Here is a 20,585-nt window from a genome sequence, read left to right as displayed (position 1 = left end):
ATAATGTGAGTAAAAATTAAACTGTCTGGATGATTTCTTAAAATCCAAACACTGGGTTACAGTGTGAATGAAAAACGCTTTAGATTTAAAACTTTTATATGCACGCTTTAGAACTCTGAAGTCAGTCTAAAACTGTCTTATGCTTAAACCCCTTTAAAATGCAACTGGCAAGGTTGCCATTTAGCCTTTATATGCTACTTCTAGGAATGACATTAATTCAGTTTCGTGTGAGGAAGGTGAGACGAGACGTAACTCCTCGTTTACATTTATGGAGATTTACGAAGCAGATATTTGTCCCTAATAAATGTGGGATGTAGAGCACAAAGGAGAGTTTGATCCTACATTAGTGATGTGAAGCAATACGAGAGAGAAGATAACGACTCAAAAATGGAATAAGACTTGAGGCCATGCTCCTAAATGAAATAACATAAGTCAATAACCGAAGAAAATTTTCACAGTGAACATAGGCAACAATCTTCAAGAGCTTCTTAATCCTACCTCTGCATTACTTTTTAATGCAATCTGCTTCATGCTAACCTGGACTATTCCACTTACCAGATACCAGGAAAGAACACAGAAGAGGAGACACAACCCCTGCCTTCAGAAGTCTGGGAACATTATAAAGACCAAGGGAAATGCCAATTATTTTTAAATTCACTAAGGTAACAATTCTTTATCTTCAAATTCACAAATTCTTATTTATTAATATAAGCATCATTACATAGTTCTTAAAAATCAATGAAAAACCATGGTGATTAATAGGTAAATCATAAATGGAAGATGCAAAAGACCAATCATTTTTTTGAAACAATGTTCAGTCTCATTAGAATAAAAATAAAAATAAAAATTTAAATAAAAATTACAAGTTTTTTTGCTTAGCAAATTTTCAGAGGTTTAAAAAAAATGAAAATAATTCTGACAAAGTAATACTCCATCAATGGAAATGTAGCCTTACCATAATTCAACAAGCTTATCAACAGCCTTAAAAAAAACATTTCTAGGTTGGCACAACATTGTAAATCAACTATACTTCAATTAAAAAAAAAAAAAACTCCTAGAGACTTCCTGTCCTGGCAAAGAAAAACAAGCTGTGGCACACCAATGTACCAATCAAAAACAACCAAAAGAGACTGAATAATTTTTTTTAAATCTCTTTGAAGTCATCTAAGAGCTACCAAAGGAGGGATAACTTGAGAGGCCTAGATCTTATAGAGAAGCAAGTATGGAAAAGTGAGATATCTCAGCACTCAAAGATCCTTTTTCCCTGGAGGCATGGGCCAATTCTAAAATGCCAGCTCAGAGGTTTTCTCAAGGCAGCAAGAAGCTGAGAGCCTGAAAACTGGCAGCTGAAAAGCTTAAAAAGAGTTGAGAAGCTTAAAGTTGAGCAAGAGAACCAGCTGGGAGGCTGAGAAACTTGGTAGAACAGAAGCTGAATCAGTCTCAAGGGGCTGGAAGTTGTGCTCAGGGACAGGGAGGGCGGGAGAAAAGACTTCTGAAGCACTTCACCCCTGGAAGAGGCATGGACAGGAAACTGGAGAGTGAACATAACACCAAACACCAGCTTCCAATCAGCTCAAGTGTGAGTTTCTTAATCTTAAGGAAGTCTCCATATCAAGTTTATTTTTAAAACACAAACAAGACCCCAAAAGCACTAGCTATAAGGGAAAGACTGAAAAGCTGACCAAAGGAAAATAAAGTTAAGCCAAAAAACAGAAAACACTTGCAATCATATAACTGACAAAGGACTCATATGGACAAATATATCAAAAAAATAAATAAACCCAGTTGAAAGATGAGCAAAATAATTGGAACAGAAACTTCACAAAGGAAGATATCCAAATAGCCACACACTCACACACACTCACACACTCACACACACACACACACACACACACACAAAGCAACTGTGCTCTTCCTCATTACTCATCAGAAAAATGCAAATGAAAACCACAGCATGACACAAACCTAACAGAATGGCTAAAATTAAAAAGACAGAAAATCAGCAAGTTTTGGTCAGGATGTGGTACAAACAAAACTTTCACACACTGATGCTGGGATAGAATGTTAACTGCCTATAGAAAACAGCTTGCCATTTATGGTAAGTTTGTAGTTAGGCCTGCTCCATAACCTAGCAATCCCACCCTTGAGTATACACTAAACAGAAAAGCTCACATTTGTGCACCAAAAATCAAGTACAAGTACTTTGCTAGCAGCACTATTAAAAATATCCAAAAACAGAACATTAATAGTAGAACTGATAAATAAATGTGATGGATTCATAAATGAAATACTATACAGCCATGAAAATGAGCAGACTACTGCAACAAACCACATCAATGAATCACATCAATAAAATATTAAGCAAAAGACACAAAAATGTATACACAATATTATTCCATTTAAATAAAATTCAAAACAGGCAAAATTAATTTATGGTGTTACTAACCATCGAAGAAGAACTAAAGAGCCTCTTGATCATGACTGCAGCCATGAAATTAAAAGACGCTTACTCCTTGGAAGGAAAGTTATGACCAACCTAGACAGCATATTAAAAAGCAGAGACATTACTTTGTCAACAAAGGTCCATCTAGTCAAGGCTATGGTTTTTCCGGTGGTCATGTAGGGATGTGAGAGTTAGACTATAAAGAAAGCTGAGCACTGAAGAATTGATGTTTTTGAACTGTGGTGTTGGAAAAGACTCTTGAGAGTCCCTTGGACTGCAAGGAGATCCAACCAGTCCATCCTCAAGGAGATCAGTCCTGGGTGTTCACTGGAAGGACTGATGCTGAAGCTGAAGCTCCAATACTATGGTCACCTGATGCGAACAGCTGACTCATTTGAAAAGACCCTGATGCTGGGAAAGATTGAGGGCAAAGAGTCGGACATGACTGCGCGACTGAACTGAACTGAACCGTTGATTAACTTTGGGGAAGAGTACAAGCAATAACTGGGAAGCGGTTTATAGGAAGTTCTGAGAGGTTCCTGAGAAGCCAGCAACATTTTCCCTTGATTCCTGTGGGAGTTACATACATGGATTTATTTTTTCAAATTTCACTGAGCTTTGCCCTTATGACTTGTCTATCTTCCTGTTGTATGTAATACTTCAAAAAAATTTTATTAAAAATGTACAGTCATCCACACGGCAATGCGAAGCCCCCGCACCACAACTAGAGAGTAGCCCCCACTCACAACTAGAGAAAGCCCACATGTTGCAATGAAGACCCAGCACAGCCAAAAATAAATAAATAAATAAATAAACAAAAATTGTAAAAATGCATATAGTCATCTCTCAGGATCTGTGTGGAATTGGCTCCAGGACCCCCCATGGATACCAAAATCTGCAAATGCTCAACTCTTCTATATAAAATGGCACAGTATTTGCAATTAGGATATGCACATCCCCCCATATATTTTAAATCACCTCTCAATTACTTATATCTTATTATACTTATAATGACACCTAACACAATATAAATTGCTTTATAAGTAGTTGCAAGTGCATACAAATTCAAGTTTTGCTCTTTGGAACTTTCTGAAATTTTTTTTAGTTCTTTTCAATCCACAGAGCATTGAATCTATAGATGCAGAAACTGCAAATACAAAAGGCTGACTGCTAAAAGTTTCTAAAACTTGTACTTCTCAGGATCCATTCTTTAGAAGTATTTTTAAATGCCCTTTAAAAGTTTAAGTAATGAAATATATATAAAATCTTCCAGACCTTGGGTTAGGCAAAGAATTCATACATGTGACACCAAAAGAATAAATTAACAATGTGGACTTCATAAAAATTCAATTTTTTGCATTTCAGATGACATAATTAAGGATTTTAAAAACCAAGCAACACATTCAAAGTATTTGCAAAACACATATCAAATAAAAGACCTGTACCTAGAATTTGCAAAGAACACTTACAACTTAATAGCATTTAAACTAAATTGATAATTGGACAAAAATATGAATAGAATATTACAACAAAGAAGATATACAAATACCTAATAAGCACATGAAAAAATGTTCAACACCACTGCCCATTAGGGAAATACATATTAAAAACCACAATAAGATATTTCACACCCACTAGAATAGCTGTAATAAATAAGACAGACAACAACAAATGTTAGTGAGGATTTGGATAAATAAGAACCCTTATATATTTCTAGTAGGAATGTAAAACTATGGAACCACTTTGGAAAATAGCTTGGCAATTTCTCAAATAGTTAAAAAAAATAACACTCCTACAGAACTCAACAATTCCACTTTTAAATATTAACCCAAGAGAAACAAAAATGTGTGTCTACACAAAGATCTGCACATTGATGGTCACAGCATTATTATTCTTTATAGCACAAAGCTAGGAACAACTAGATGTCTATCAACTGGTGAATGGATACACAGAATGCATTAGAGGCATACCCCAGAGATACTGTGGGTTTGGTTCCAGACTACAAAAATAAATTTTAGCAAGTATCACAGGAAAGAGAGTCACACAAATTTTCTGGTTTCCTAGTGCATATAAAAGTTACGTTTACACTATAGGGTAGTCTATTAACTGTGCAAGAGCATTATGCCTAAAACACAATGTATATATATTAACTAAAAGATACTTTATGGCCAAAAAGTGCTAACCATCATCTGATAACACAGCATTGCCACACACCTTCAATTTATTAAAAAAAAAAAAACAGTAAAAAACACAATGTGTGAACTTAATAGAGTGAAATACAATAAAACAAGGTGTGCCCGTATATCCCTACAATGAAATACGTCCAGCTATAAGAAGTAATAATGTATTTATACATGCTATGTCATGGATGAACCTTAAAAATTTGGTAAGCAAAAGAAATCAGTCACAAGAAACCACATATTGCATAATTCCACTTAGATGAAATGCTTAGAAAAGACAATCAGAGAGACAGAAAGTAGATCAGTGGTCACCTCGAACTAGGGATAGGATGAAGAATTAACTATAAATGGACATGAGGAATCTCACTGGGTGGGGGAGAAAATGTTCTAAAGCTGATTAATTAAGATAACAGTTGCACCACTTGGTAAAATTATCAAACACCAGTAAACAACTATATACTTGAAATGGCTGTATTTTATGATATGTTAAATATATATATATAATAAGGCTGTTAAAAATTCATGTACAGAGTAAAATGAAACTAATCTAAAGGTTCATATTAAGGAAACAGATTGAGTTAATTATGCGATTTATATAACAAAATGCTATGTAACCATTAAAACTGTATTTGAACAGTGTTTAATAAAGATACAAGAAAATATTATGTGAGCAGACTGAGTAAAGAAAACAGACTATGAAACCATATACACTGCATGCTCTTGATATATTTTTTAAGTTCTTAAAAGGAATTAGAAGGAAATATCAAAATATGAACAGCTGTTTCTGACCAACAAGAGCATCGGTGATATCAGTGATTTACACTTTTTCTTACTCTTCTTTATTTTCTAAATCTCATAAAATGAGTAGTTTTCTTATATTCAAGATTTTTCCTTGAAGAATATTTTCATGTATTATAAATACATGAAATACAAACATTATCATTTCTGTTTAATGGTGAGACATTCCTTTAAAAAAAACTCTACTCTTATGTGTTGACAGTAAGGAAGCAAAATAAGCATTCACCTGCCTGTCTCAGCACGCCTACTGTTCATGGGTAGAACAGAAGACAGTGTTTAAAAATTTGGAAAATGGTGACAAGAAGAGTTATTCAAATGTTCCTTATCCTTCATGAATGTTCCTACATTGTTGGTGGGAATGTAAGTTGGTGCAGCCACTAAAGAAAACAGTACAGAGGCTCCTCAAAAAGCTCAAAACAGAATTACCATATGATCCAGCAACCCCACTGCTGGGCAAATATCTAGACAAAAGTCTAATTCAAAAACATACATGCACCCATATGTTCATAATAGTACTATTCAAAGTAGTCAAGGCATGAAAACAATCTAAATGTCCATCAACAGAGGAATGGATATAGAAGACGTGATATATATATACAATGGAATACTACTGGGCCACAAAAAAGAATGAAATAATGCAATTTGCAGCAACATGAAAGGACCTAGAGATGATCATCTAAGTGAAGCAAATCGGAAAAAGACAAATACCATAGGATATCACTATATGTAGAATCTAAAATATTATTCAAATGAACTTATTTATGAAATAGAAACAGACACACACAGAGAGAACATACTTGTGGTTGCGAAGGAGGAGGGGGGTGGCAGCGTAGGGGTGGATGGAGAGTTTGAGGTTAGCAGATGCAAACTATTACACATAGGATGGATAAACAACAAGGTTCTACTGTACAGCACAAGGAACTATAGTCAGTACCCCGGGATAAACTCTAATGGAAAACACATGAAAAAGAATGTGTGTATATGTACAACTGGACCACTCTCTCTACAGCATAAATTACCACAACATTGTAAATCAATACACCAACACTGTAAATCTATACACCAATAAAAAGTAAAAGTTCTTAGAATGTCCCTCATCCTTTGGTCAAGTGTGCTGTTATTATGCAAGAAATGTACTCTGATCAGGAAAGGGCATAAGAAACATGAGAAGAACAGAATTTTGTTATCCTTCAATGTGCAAAATTTAAATATGGTAATCTATCATCACTACTTTTAAAAGCACCCCATATTTCTTCCAATATTACCTACTAATTTAAAAAAAACAGTGCCTATCTTCTCACATTACTCTCTAGATCACTTTTCTGGTTCCCACAAACATCTCTTGGGAATCAATGAAATTTTAAAAAGCTGCTAATTATTGTTTGCTTTCATGCTGTTCCACAAAAGCTTTATTTTTTTCATCCAGCTTCACAGTCACCTGAATTTCTGGGTACAGCTCAGCTTGCCACTCCACTTTTGAAAACTGTTTCCTTAAGCAACTCTATAACCCAACTGACCCTACACAACTATCTGTTATGAGGATTAGACATTTAATTTTTCTTTAATAGTCACATGGCACAACAAAAGTTTCCAAGGCCTTACGTTATTTAATTAAAACTAAATGCTTCCACCATCATCAATATTTCTTCTAAAAATGCTGCTACTCTCTTCTCCACTTCTCTGAACAACATGTGATTCTGGCATGTCCTTTGGAGGGAACCAAAACTCGAGGTAAAAATAAGTTTTTATTGAGTACTTTCAAGTCCTTCCAGATGCCCAGTGCCCAGCTCAGCAGGGCTCACAGTGCCTGGTTACTGTTCGCTCACCATGTGTCACTGGGCAGGTTACTTACTCTCTCCTTTTCTCAGGTCCTCCTCAGAAAGATGACCGAGGGGTACCTCAGTTGCTGAAGCTGCCCTGGGGCCTTGTTAAATGAAACAGCACATGTGAAGTGGCAGCACCGAGTCGGCTCCCAGTACTTACAAGCTAGGAGTCCTACTCGGAAAGGAAAACCACGTTCTCCCCAACACCAGCACTTCGGTTGACACGGAGCATTCTCTCCCTCGCCCTCGGAAATGACCGTTTTCCATATGTTAAAGTGTTAGTCGCTCAGTCGAGTCTGACTCTGACCCCACTGGACTGTAGCCCACCAAGCTCCTCTGTCCATGGAATTTCCCAGGAAAGAATACTGGAGTGGGATGCCACTCCCTTCTCCAGGGGATCTTCCCTACCCAGTGATCGAACCCAGGTCTCCTGTCAGGCAGATTTCTTACCACCTGAGCCAGCAGGAAAGTCAACCATATGTCACGCAAACTGAACTTAAACTTGCTTTTCACTTCAAGATTCTACAGTGATTTTGACACAATACCTTTGGTTCTCTTCCTCTGACCTTCACTCCAGCTTCTGCCTCATTTATTTCAGAGGAGTGACCTCAAAGTCTCTTTTCAGAACAAAAGAGATACAGTTTCCCTGTCATTGCTTCAAATCGCGTGGGTCTGAAACAGTCCACTACCACCATGCCCAGTTTATTCCTCCAGCTCCACATGCAACTGCAGTCCGGCTTCCTTGTTTTTCAGAACACCACTTTTTGTTGCTGACTGTGACTACCCCTGAGAGAGGCAGCCAAGACAATTCAACAAAAATGTTTGGGGCATCGACCATGTGCCAGGCAGTGTGCTCCTTGTTGGAGACTCATGGACATGCTATCAAAAACAAACAGGGGACATATACACTTACACTATGGTCTCCTCTTTACACTTAACGCTACGGTCTCCTCCAAGCATCATCTCTTGGTATAAGACAAGAGTTTTAAGATTCCCTATCCCTACCACCTTAGTATCCCACCCACTTTGGCATCAATTAGACCAATTTCTCTGATGGTATAATAGAAATGTCACAGAATGTGGACCTGGAACACCTTAATATCACCAGATACTTCAAATAACCTCTTGAGTATATAGTTGTATATCTAATAATCAAACATTAATCTATATCTTACTTGTATCAGTTCAGTTCAGTTCAGTCACCCAGTCATGTGCGACTCTTTGCAACTCCATGGACTACAGCACTCCAGGCTACCCTGTCCATCACCAACTCCCAGAGCTTGCTCAAACTCATGTCCATCGAGTTGGTGATGCCATCCAGCCATCTCATCCTCTGTTGTCCCCTTCTCCTCCTGTCTTCAATCTTTCCCAGCATCAGGGTCTTTTCCAATGAGTCAGTTCTTTGCATCAGGTGGCCCAAGTACTGGGGCTTCAGCTTTAGCATCAGTCCTTCCAATAAATAGTCAGGACTGATTTCCTTTAGGATGGGTTGGTTTGATCTCCTTGCAGTCCAAGGGACTCTCAACAGCCTTCTCCAACACCACAGTTCAAAAGTCTCAATCTTACTTTTATGTATAACTTTAAAAAGATGCTAAAATCCTTGGTCCCTTGGCCCTATAAACATAGTTATTACCTAGCAAATTCCAATAATCAATGTGAGGGAAAATATGGAATTACTAAACATTTTCCTAAGTGGGAAGCTAGAAAACAGTGCAAGAGAAACAACACAGAGCAAAAGATCATTCTGCTCTTGGCATGCCATTTCAAAACAGGATCGCTGAAGAGCAAAGCTGACTCATCCTCAGAGATAATGGCAATTCTCTTTTGAACTTGATCCACTGACTTGATCAAAGTAATTTGTTTAACTTGGGAAGATTCTGAAAAATCTAAAGGTTATACTTCAAATTCTTGGAGCTCAAAAATCTATGAAGACTTTAGTTTTAATATTTGAAGTGGCCACCAAATAAAGACAAAGGAAAAGTCAACAGAATCATCATATGCCAACTAAAATTATCTCACTTGCACATCTTAACATCCACCTGATACTTAGCCTTTCAGCATGCTATTCATGTTATAAAATCTTTGACATATACTTTTCAACTTAACATATACTCTTTACATTCATTCCCTTCCTTTAACAAATCATTATTAAGCATCTGCTGTCCACCAGTTTCTGATGAAGCACAGCACACAATGAAAAACAACAGGTATATCTCATCTCACGTGACTCCCAAGTCTAGTGGGAAGACTCAGCGTGATGGTTAGCTTTATATGTTAACCTCACTAGGACACAGGGTGCCTGGATTAAACATTATTTCTGGGTGCGTCTGTGGTGCTGCTCCAGATTAAACTGGAATTTGGATTATTAGATTGAGGAAAGCACAGTGCCCTCCCCACAGTGAGTAGATATCACTCAATCCATTGAAGGCCTGAATAAATCAAAAAGGTCGAGAAGCAGGGATTCGAACTCTGCTTGTTTGAGCTGCGACTTCAAGCATCTCCCTTCAACTGGTACTTACACCGGCATCCCTCAGGCGCTCAGAACTGCACCATCAGCTTTCCTGTGTCCCCAGCTTGTAGGTGGCCAACCATGGGACTTCTCAGTCTCCATAATCACGTGAACCAATTCCTTGTAATAAATTAAATATACCTCATATCGGTTCTATTTCTCTGGAGAACACTGACTCATACTAAACGGACAAAAACAAACAAACAAAACAAAGTAACCACAGGATTATACCTTGTTGCCTGTGCTGTAAGATGAGGGTGCCCCAAGAGTAGAAAACAGAGAAATAAAACTTCTCATTTGTTTGTCCATATTTTCTTCCAACATTCTCTAATGTTATGTCCCATGATAGCATGATATTACATACTAGCACAAATGCAAAAGCACTTGGCTGAAGACGAGTATAGGCCTGTGTGTGTGTGCTAAGTCGATTCAGGCCTTTCTGACTCTTTGAGACCCCTGGACTGTAGCCCGCCAGGCTCCTCTGTCCATGGGATTCTCCAGGCAAGAATACTGGAGTGGGTTGCCATGGCCTCCTCCAGGGGATCTTTCCAACCCAGGGATCGAACCCGGGTCTCCTATGCCTACCTTGCTTACTTTATTGTGCTTTGCAGATATTGCATCTTTTACAAATTGAAGGAAGTCTATCTACTGCTGCCATTTTTCCAACAGTATTTGCTCACTTCATGTCTGCCACATTTTGGTAATTTTTGCAATATTTCCATTCCTTTGCTTATATAATTATATGTATTATTATGTATATTTGTTATGGTGATCTGTGATCAGTGACCTTTGGTGCTACTACTACGACTCACTGAAGGCTCAGATGATGGTTAACACTGTTTAGCAATAAAGTATTTTTTAATTAAGTTAAGCACATTGCTTTTTAGACATCATGCTATTGTACACTTAACAGATGACAGTATAGCCTAAACATAACTTTTATATGCATTGGCTAACCAAAAATTCCATGACTTGATTTACTATATTAATATTCACTTAATTGCAGAGGTCTAGAACCAAGTCTGCAATATTTCTGAGATATACCTATATATTTTAATTTTGAAGTTATAGTTTATTTTTTATTCTGCTTTATTTTTTGATGTAAGGGTGGGAGAAAGTAGGTCACGGGGTAAGAAGTAAAAGAAAATAAATGAAGACTAAAAGCAGGAAGCTTTCACTACAAGAATAAAATTTTACTAAATGCATGTGGTCCTAAAAAAGTCTTCTAAAACCAAATTGTTCACAAATAATTTTAAATTCAAGAAAATATTTCTTGAAAACTCGATAGCTGAAGGGTTTTCCACTAAATCCTTTCATGAATAAAGGAAGGACTTTATGAATAAAATAATTATCTCCTTTAATACAACCTTATTTCTATTTCTATTATTTCTAAATTTTAATTTTCAATCAAGTTTGCTGTGTGTCCAACAATAGGGAAGCATTGATCTAAGTAAAAATGGTTACATAACTGTCATTCTAAATTCAAAGTACTGCAAATCCCCTCCCAACACCTACTATGCTCCCTCCCTATCAAAAAAATCATGCCTTAGCAAGAACATTTTTAAAGAAAATCTGGAATGCTCATTTTGAACCTTTAGAAATAAAATAATAAAGTTGATAAAATAGCTGTATTCTAAACATGAAAGAACAATTCCTCATCGTGCATCACAAAATCACAAGGGAGAATGAATTTGGGGTTCAGTGGTGATGCTATCTGTTGCTGGGTTCCCCACTGGTAGCACCCCAATGATGGTGCCAGTCAGTAAGCAACTGATTCTAAGTCCTCTGGCCCGCCACTCGAAAACCAAAGCATCAGTAAAGCTTTGCAAGTTCACAAAGTGTTGATTCAACTGACACATGGGAGTTAAGACCAAGGAACCAAAGGGAATTCACTTACCCAAAGTCAACTGTACACGTAATCATGAGAATTACAATTCCTAGATTTCCTCTTAAACAAAAAAGTGAGAAAAAAAAAACCACTACTGCTGTGAAAGCATCACTGTCTATGCTTATGTGGAGTTCTTCTGGTTTTATTATACTTCATTCACGCCTGGTTCTCATTGGATTTCTTCTACCAGATGTGGCCTAGGACAGTGATATTTGAAAGTGGTGTATGAGTGTGCATATGTGTACATGAGCATGCACACGCACACGTGTGCTCAGTTATGTTTGACTCTGCAACCCCATGGACTGTAGCCCACCAGGCTCCTCCGTCCATGGAGTTTTTCAGGCAAGAATACTGGAGTGGGTTGCCATTTCCTACTCCAGGGGATCTTCCCGACCCAGGGATCGAACCCATGTCTCTTACCTCTCCTATATTGGCAGGTGGATTCTTTACAGCTGCGCCATGCGGGTAAACTCAATACAGATTTCGTAATGGCAAGAACCATTGCCCTAGAATGGTGCAAATATAGAGTTTATCTGATGGCTAATGAAACAAATGTGAAAGTTCCTCTTATATGCAGAATACTGATTATGTTGGAACTGAACAGAATAAGAATTTAACATAGATACTGGGAAGGGCAGCATTCAATGCAGTGATCACTACAAGTCTCAAGTTTGTATTAGACAAACAGAAAATTTCCTTTCTACAAGGGCCACAAAGCAAATGGATGCTTTATGTTATGCAATGAGGCTTTTCATGTGAGTCTTCCCTGTCTACCCACTTAAAAAAAAAATTACCTGAAGGATCTTTTCCTAAAATTGTATTCCAACCTAGAATCCAGATAAGAGCAAAGACCTTACTAGAATGAGATTTTGTTATATGAGCCTCAAAGATCATTTCTATTCTGTTGAGTCCTTATGCAAGACAAGAGAAATTAGTAGGATGAAAAGATTTTAAAACTTGGAATGCAAAAGAAAAGTTATATCATAAAAGGAACACAGAAAATATTAAAAGCTTAGTTTTATGATCTGATGAATGAAATAATTACCCAAGGGCAATCAAGTTTATTACTTCAGTCGTTTTTGTATTTGACTTCACTTTGCCACAGTATCTAAGTTTTTATAGCTAACCCATAGCAACTGAGTACTAAGAAATATAAATGCTGAGGTTCTCAAACTCTTTTATTTTTTATTAATAACTGTTCATTACAACCAAAGATGCACCCACATATCTATACCATGGAGAGTTAAAGGGAAAAGTTGAGTATAATAACAATATATAACAATAACTCATCTAAACAAAAAATTTATTCTGAAATGCTAAAACAGGTAAGCACCCAGGAGGTAAAGAATCTGCCTGCAATGCCAGAGACCTGGGTTCAATTCCTGGGTCAGGAAGATCCCCTGGAGAAGGAAATGGCAACCCACTCGAGTATTCTTGCCTGGAGAATCCCATGGACAGAGGAGCCTGGCAGGCTACAGTCCATGGGGTCACAGAGGCTGGCGGGCTACAGTCCATGCAGCCGCAAAAAGCTGGACACAACCAAGCAACTAGCAGTAAAAAGGGAACAGAGATGCTCGGTGGGACTTAGAAAAAGGAGGGAAGGACATGGTCTCCACACAGGGGAGGAGACACTGTCTGAAAAAAGAACAACTGACCCAGAAAACATGTTTGGGAGTGCGTGTGTGTGTGTATTTTCTGTTTCCTTTTTACAGCCAGAACTAAATTCTAAAAATGAAAAATGAACACGAAAATACAAATGCCATTCTGCCATCATTAGGGTCATGTCTGACAGCTAAAGATAACTTCAGTCATAAAAATGAAGAAGAGAATTTCTCTCACACTAAACTATTAATCCGTGAGTTCTTCACACAAGTCCTTTTCTTAGCTTTTGCCCATTTTATATCCTTTAAATTGTTCCCAGGAGTGGCTGTTTCTGTGGTAGTCAGAGGGACACTTATCTGATTTCAAAAGGTAATTTCTGGCTATGATGAAGTTCTGTATTACTGACAGGGAGCGAAAAAGAGATAAATAAATAAAATACAGATATAGAGCTATAAACACACAGAGGACATTAAGAGTCTAGCTGTTGGCAGCAAAGGGCAGAAAATAGAATCATTAAATCTTAGAGATGGCTATATAGGAAACAATATTTAATTATTCCACCATACAGCAACTATGGATATATCAGTGTACATGGCCAGGAGTTCAGATGGTAACATAGTAAGGAGACTGAAAGTGAAGAGAGGGACGTCTTTGGTTGTGCAGTGGCTAAAAATCTGTGCCCCCAACATAGGGGACCTGAGTTCAATCCCTGGTCAGAGAACTAAACCCCACGTGGTACAATGAAGAGTAAAGATCCTGCATGCCACAGCTAAGACCTAGCATGGTCAAACAAATAGGTTTTTAAAACTTTTTTTTAAGAATAAGAGAGAACTCTCAGGGCACGCTATCAACTGCTATTCCTGTTTAGGTGGAAATAGCATTTATAGCTATAACTGGGCACTATTGGATGGTTTGGTGTTGAGGCTGTACCTTATAGCTGAGTTTTTGTAAATATTATACCTAGCATTATTTACTTTGGATAAAGCCCTAGTCAGTCAGGTCTGAGTTCAAATGCAATCTGACTTGAGTCTTTCATATTATACTAAACAAAAAGACCATAGAAGGTAATCAAGGAAAGTTATGATGAACTCTACAGATTTTATATTGGGACTAATAAAATGCCTTGACGTCAATGAAAAACATCAGTGCCCTTTATCCCTATCCCAAAATTCTACTTCTAGGGTTTTACTCAAAAGGAATAACCATAAATATATACAAAAACTAAGCTTTAAGATATTTACTGCTATATATCAGCAATTTTAAAAAGGGAAAAACTGCCTGATATTATAGCATATCTCCAATGAAATATGATACAGCCACAGAACAAAATACTATTTAGTATTCAAAAAACATGTTACAGAAGATGATTCTATGATATGGGACGTGATTCATCTTTGTATGAAAGTTTAAAAGAAACAAAATAGTCAGTAAAGTATCATTTTAAGAAAATGAAAGTTTTTTCTTTATGCACATAAAATATATATATAATGTTAATAGGTGTAATGCTTCTTTTCCTTTTTTGGCCTGTCTGGATTTCTAAATTTTTCATGCATATGAATAAAGAATAAAGTTTTGAAACCTTACAAGAGCAACTATACATGAAATACAGACACAAAAAATGAGAAGTGACTAACATCACTGCACTTTTAAGTAGAAGTAAATTCAACCAAGGCCTATTAAGGAACATGGAGGATCCTTCAATTCAAAACTCATAATGTATCATTAAAGAGCTCAATAAAAAAGAAGGGAAAACATTTGGAAAGTGCTGGGAACAAGCTCAGAGTCTTAAAAGCTAGTGCTGAACAGGGTGAAACTTTAGAAGTGGAAGGTTAATCAAAAATGAAGACACCATATTTCATTTATAGCCTGGAGGAAATGGAAAAAATAAGCTAAAATGATGAAAAGTTGATTTTATTAGAAGTACACACTCAGGCAAATATTTTTTGCTCTGGAAGGCAATAGATGCTATGCCTGGAATTAGCCCCTTTTCATTTCAACTCTCTTTGAATCTATAGCTTCCCAGGATCCCAACTTAGATCAGCAGCAGACACTCTCAGCCAGAAACTGTAATGAACACCTGATACAGACATTAACTTATTCTTAGGTAACTCTGAGCTGAAACCCTTATTTTGATTGAAACTTCAAGCATCTTTAAATGCCTGCAAATGTTCTTTCTCTAAAATTACCTATGCATTTGTTTTTGCTTAAAAAAAAAAAGGAAGAGGTGAAAACGCCTTCCTTTGTAAGGTAAGAGCTACAATACAGAATTGAATCATGTCACTTCTGCACTCCCTCCCCAAAGCAAATCCTTAGACATTTTCATGTTAAAAAAAAAAAATTGTGTAACGTATTTTAAAATGCTTTAATGAAGGGGCTTCCCTGGTGGTCCAGTGATTACGAGTCCCTCTTCCAATAAAGGGGACGCAGATTCAATCCCTGGTCTGGGAATTAAGATCCCACTTGCCCCAAGGCAACGAAACCTACCTACTGCAACTACTAATAGAAGATCCAGCACAGCCCAAAAGAAAAAAAAAAAGCAGCTTTAATGATGTAGACTGAGCTCCATCAATTGATAGGAAAGAACTTAATCAAGAGGCTTCAGTCAAAAACCAAAGGTACCTAAAGCTTATGACTACAATGACATATGAGGGTTTCAAGTGATTAAGAATCAATTAATATATATGCTAGATGACTGGCACAGTGGGGATGTTTTTAAGCAAAGTTGGGCCTGGGAGGTTTATCACTCAAAGGAAATACTGTTAATAACAGTGTCATTATTAATTTCAATAGAGTGACCACTAGATGATCCTCCTAACTGCAAATATACACTCTTTTGCCCAGGACTTGAAAGCTCTGTTAAAATCCAACCTTCTCAAACCTTCATTACATTTTGAATGAACATGAATGAGCTTTCCAGTATATTAAGCTATTTCATGCCTGAGTTTTCTGAATCTACTATACAGAAATGGGGACAAAAGTACTTTTGTTAATAATACCAATCCTGTCCATATTTACTGGCACGGAGGCTAAAAGGCACTTTATCCTAAGTGTCAAACTCAAAGAGTGAAACAGCTTGCTATCAGCTTCAAAAACCATTTTTTACAAGCATGGCACACTGCCTCAAGCCAACTAAATACTAAAGCATGTCGGGCTACCCACACTGCAAATTATTTGGAATGTTCTCCACATTTTGTGGTTGCAAAAGTACCTATTCTGTGGATCATCCAGTTCAAATCAGGGCCGCGCCTGACCTTAAACAGAAAATTCCCAGGAAACTGAAACTGTAATGGAACAAGATCCCATCATTCTGAAAGTCTGTGATCTCACACATGTAGTCAAACATTTCAAATGTTATTTTTTAAGCTGAAAAGACACAAAATAAACTCTGTGAAACACAGCACTGTCCATTTCAAGTAAACACTAAGAGCTCATTCTAAATATACACATCGCTGCTGCTGAGTCATGTCGGTCGTGTCCGACTCTGTGAGACCCCATAGACGGCAGCCCACCAGGCTCCTGTCCCTGGGATTCTCCAGGCTAGAACACTGGAGTGGGTTGCCATTTCCTTCTCCAGTGCATGAAAGTGAAAAGTGAAAGGGAAGTCACTCAGTCGTGTCTAACTCTTCACAACTCCATGGACTGCAGCCCACCAGGCTCCTCCGTCCATGGGATTTCCCAGGCAAGAGTACTGGAGTGCGATGCCACTGCCTTCTCTGATACACATCACAGTAGCAAAAAAAAAAAAGGAAAAAGAAAAAAATTGCCACAAGCAACAAAGCAAAGGACATTTGCAGCAAACATAAACTCATTCCTGGTAAATGCCCAGCAAATGAAAAAAATGTCTAAAAAATAATTTCATTTCTAATTTTCATACATATGCTGAGATGCAGCAGCTTCAACTGTGGAACATGATAAGAAATATTCCAAGGTTTTGCTTACTGAGATTGGAGCACTGTGTCAAATGTATTATTTTCCCAGGTAAAAATGGGTATCTCTCTCATATCAAATACTCAAGATATCATTTCACAAATGAGAGCACCAAAACTGACCCAAGGTTTATCTCCCATGCCACTGAGGTCTACTCTCCAAGTCCCAGACCAACAGGGAATGCTTGAAAGTAATCAGAAGAAGAAAACGCTATATTGACAAGCTAAATTTTGCCAGGATTCCTCTACTGAAGATAAATTACTGCAGCTTAAGAAAAGCCTGATTCAATCAACCAACTGTATGATAACTCAGTCCATTTTAAAAATATGGAGTTAGGACCACTGGAATATGGCTCCTTGGCTCAAGCCTGGTGTGAGAACAAGAACGTGCTGGAAAACACAGTATCTTTTAACTTACGTGATACTGATGAAATTGCTAAAGTCAGTGACAAGCCCTAGCAAGAAACATGTTCAGTTTCTGATCTTTTAGATCTGCTATTCTTAATGCAGGAGTATTACTGAGTCCCTGAACAGTTTACCCTCTTATAGATACACAGAGATACAGAAATATATGAATACTCACATCTACAGAAAAATATGAATTTTGTGATATGTATATGTGATACATATGTGAATATATGTTTAGTTTCAAAAAGGATTATTCACAAAACCATCATCTCAATCAAATAAATCGTATACCAAATCTCAAGGTACTAATATTAATTCACACAGTTCTAGGAAATAAGTCACATCCACCTTAGAATCCCCAATTCTTTCTGAATGCAGTATTTTCTTGCCTGGAGTCCAGAAAACTTAAGGCAAAATAGTAACTGCAGTGTGGGTTTTAAGTATGTGACTTTTTCTAAGCAAAATTTTTCCAAGAATGCTCAGTTTGCTACAAATTTTCAGAAAATGCTTGAGAAGAAGAGGGTTTTTTTAAGTTTTTAACATATTTGACAGCAGAGTAACAAAACTGTGCTCAGAAATGAAAATCTATATCCCAAACAAAAAACTATCATATTAAAGTTTATTCTAGAATGATTTTCCTTCAAAACTTCCCCACTATAAGTAAGTTGTCTCCTACCATACCCCCTGTCTATTTCCATAGCACATTTTTCCACACACAAGTTACATGTAAAGCATATACCTGAAAATTTAAAATACTTCATGACACTTTTCTTTAAAGCTTCCACATCCTATTATTTTTAAAAATAATCTGGATATAATCAATTACATCACTAAAATCTGGCTATTCGACACTTCACAAAGCATAGAGACTTGCCATCAGCACCTGTGATCTGCATGTGACATCGGATTTACAGAACGTGAGTGAAGACAGAAACAGGGATAGACAGGTGTGGAAGAGAACCAGCAATGTGAGAAAATGGGCTTCCTTTATCCACAGGATACATGAAAAAAGAAAACTTAGCCATTTGGGCAGTAAATGAACTTACATATTAGGTTTCATCAAATAATTACTTCTATTACATACCTTACCGAAGAGTAAAATTGCCTGAAGCAAGAAGGATTATGCAAGAAATATGAGGTTTTACTTAAGATTCTTAGAAATACTACTCCTAAAATTAGTTGGGAGTCTTCTTAATTATATTTAATTATAATATATAATTATATTAATATATAATTTATCTTAAAAAGATATAATGAAAACCAAATTCACCAATAAACAGAAAATCCTTCTTTAACAAAACATGCTTAAAACCTCATCTCACCACCAAAAAAAAAAAAAAAGAAAAAATACTGCATCCTACTAAAGGGATACCTGCCTTTCCTAAGTGTTAAGATCAAGACTAAATATTTCATGAGGACTAAAAAGATCACTTGGAACATTTCAGTCAGCCTTGGGGGTAAATTTCATAAAAATACACTGTTGGGTTTTGTCGTTTAGTTTGCTTGTTTATTTCAGCACCCTAATCCTCCAGGATTTAAAAAAAAAAAAAAAAAAATTCCCAAAAGGGGCGGAGAAATGAGGACTAAAATCTGTGCAATGCTGAAGCCCGATCAAGGCTGAGAGACGGACCACAGCGCCGAGAGCTCACCCACATGTAAAAGGCGATCTCTCCGAACTGCTGGAGCTGGAAGGAGTCCTCCGACTTGGGCAAACCAGGTGGACTGCATGCCTAAGGAGTGAGGAGCCCGCAGTGTAAAAGTTCAGGAGGATTCCATCCCCTTCCTCTCACTCCCAGCACTTCGCAGCATCTCGAGGGGAGAGCCGGGCAGAGACAAACCCGGCACCGGGTGCCGACCTGCAGCCGAGCGCTTTCCTCGAAGGCCTCACGGCTCGGGCGGGCAGGGGCCGGGGCAGGGGGCGTTGGGAGGGGAGGCGAGGCGGGGCCCGGGGCCACCGAGTCCCGGCCGGGCCCCACCGAGTGGCGCCGGCTGCCGAAACCCCTCGAGTCCAGCTGTAAAAACCTTCCCGAAAACCCAAGCTTCTCCGGCACAACTTCGGTCTCACCGGCCTCGTCCCCCGCCTCACACTCCGCCCAACCCCACAGCCCTTCCCACCGCGGCGAATCGAAGCGCTCCCCGCGGACGGCTACCTGCCCCCGGGGGGCCGGGGACCCCACGCCTCACCTCGTACGAAGGGCTGCGCGCGGGCGCCTGCAGGAGAGCCCGGGGAGCATGGCCCCAGCCAGTCCCTCCCGGAACTTTCCTGACATAGCACTTCTGTCCCCGGCTGCAGAAAACGACGCTTCGAGGCGGAGGAGGAGGCGGCGAGGGTGGCGGCAGCCGCGGCGGGAGCAGAAAGTGAGGAGCATCGCGGAGAGCGCCGCCGCCTAGCTCTCCGCCGAGGGGCTCCCGCCCCCGGGGTAACCGAGCTCCCTCTTAAAGGCGCCCGCCGCGTTTTAGGCCGGCGGCCGGGGGAGGGGGCAGGGGAAGGCGGGAGGACCCGCCGAGGCGCCGAGGGCCGCCCCCGCTCTCCGCCGGGTCCGGTCGCCGCTCCGCCTAGGCAGAAATAGGGCAGGTGCTGGGACCCGGCACCGGCCGGCTGCCCTCGCCGTTGGCTGGCGCCCCACGACTGTGTTGGAACTTCACCCCTTCTCCGAACCGCTCCCATCCTTTTTGGGGGTCTTGTCTTCCCGCCCCCTCCGCGGCGCCGCGCACACCTACGCCCCCAAAGCCCATGCGCGCCGCTGGCGACTGCCCATTGGAATTGCGTTTCATCCTGTGTTTCCTGCTTTTTCTTCCTCTGTCTCCAACAGAGCGATGAGAGTCTAAGCCCAGCCCTGGGAGCGCAGGAGGCTGAAATTACTAGACTTCAGGGGCCCCTAGACTGACCCCCGAAGGTGCCACTACTGTGTGGCATGGGAGACTTGCTAAATGCCCTGCTTTCCTATGAGCGCTGTTTCGTCCAATAGTCAGTGGCCAGGTGGCCACTGGACTTCTTGAACCATTGG

At 39.0% G+C, this 20,585-nt stretch overlaps 1 protein-coding gene across 1 annotated transcript in view; it reads right to left on the bottom strand.

The window, feature by feature from the left end:
* Positions 1–19,850, bottom strand: part of GPR63 (G protein-coupled receptor 63) — a 65,342-nt gene extending 45,492 nt beyond the window's left edge. Inside the window, exon 1 of the mRNA XM_070450094.1 lies at positions 19,762–19,850. The gene's annotated coding sequence lies outside the window, so the exon portion shown is untranslated. The remainder of the gene's footprint in view (positions 1–19,761) is intronic.
* Between the last annotated feature and the right edge of the window lie 735 nt (positions 19,851–20,585).

The sequence above is a fragment of the Odocoileus virginianus genome, chromosome 19 (genome assembly GCF_023699985.2).
Source record: "Odocoileus virginianus isolate 20LAN1187 ecotype Illinois chromosome 19, Ovbor_1.2, whole genome shotgun sequence".
NCBI lineage: Eukaryota > Metazoa > Chordata > Mammalia > Artiodactyla > Cervidae > Odocoileus > Odocoileus virginianus.
The sequence above is the reverse complement of the archived record's forward strand: the minus strand, read 5'-3'. Positions and strand labels throughout refer to the sequence as shown.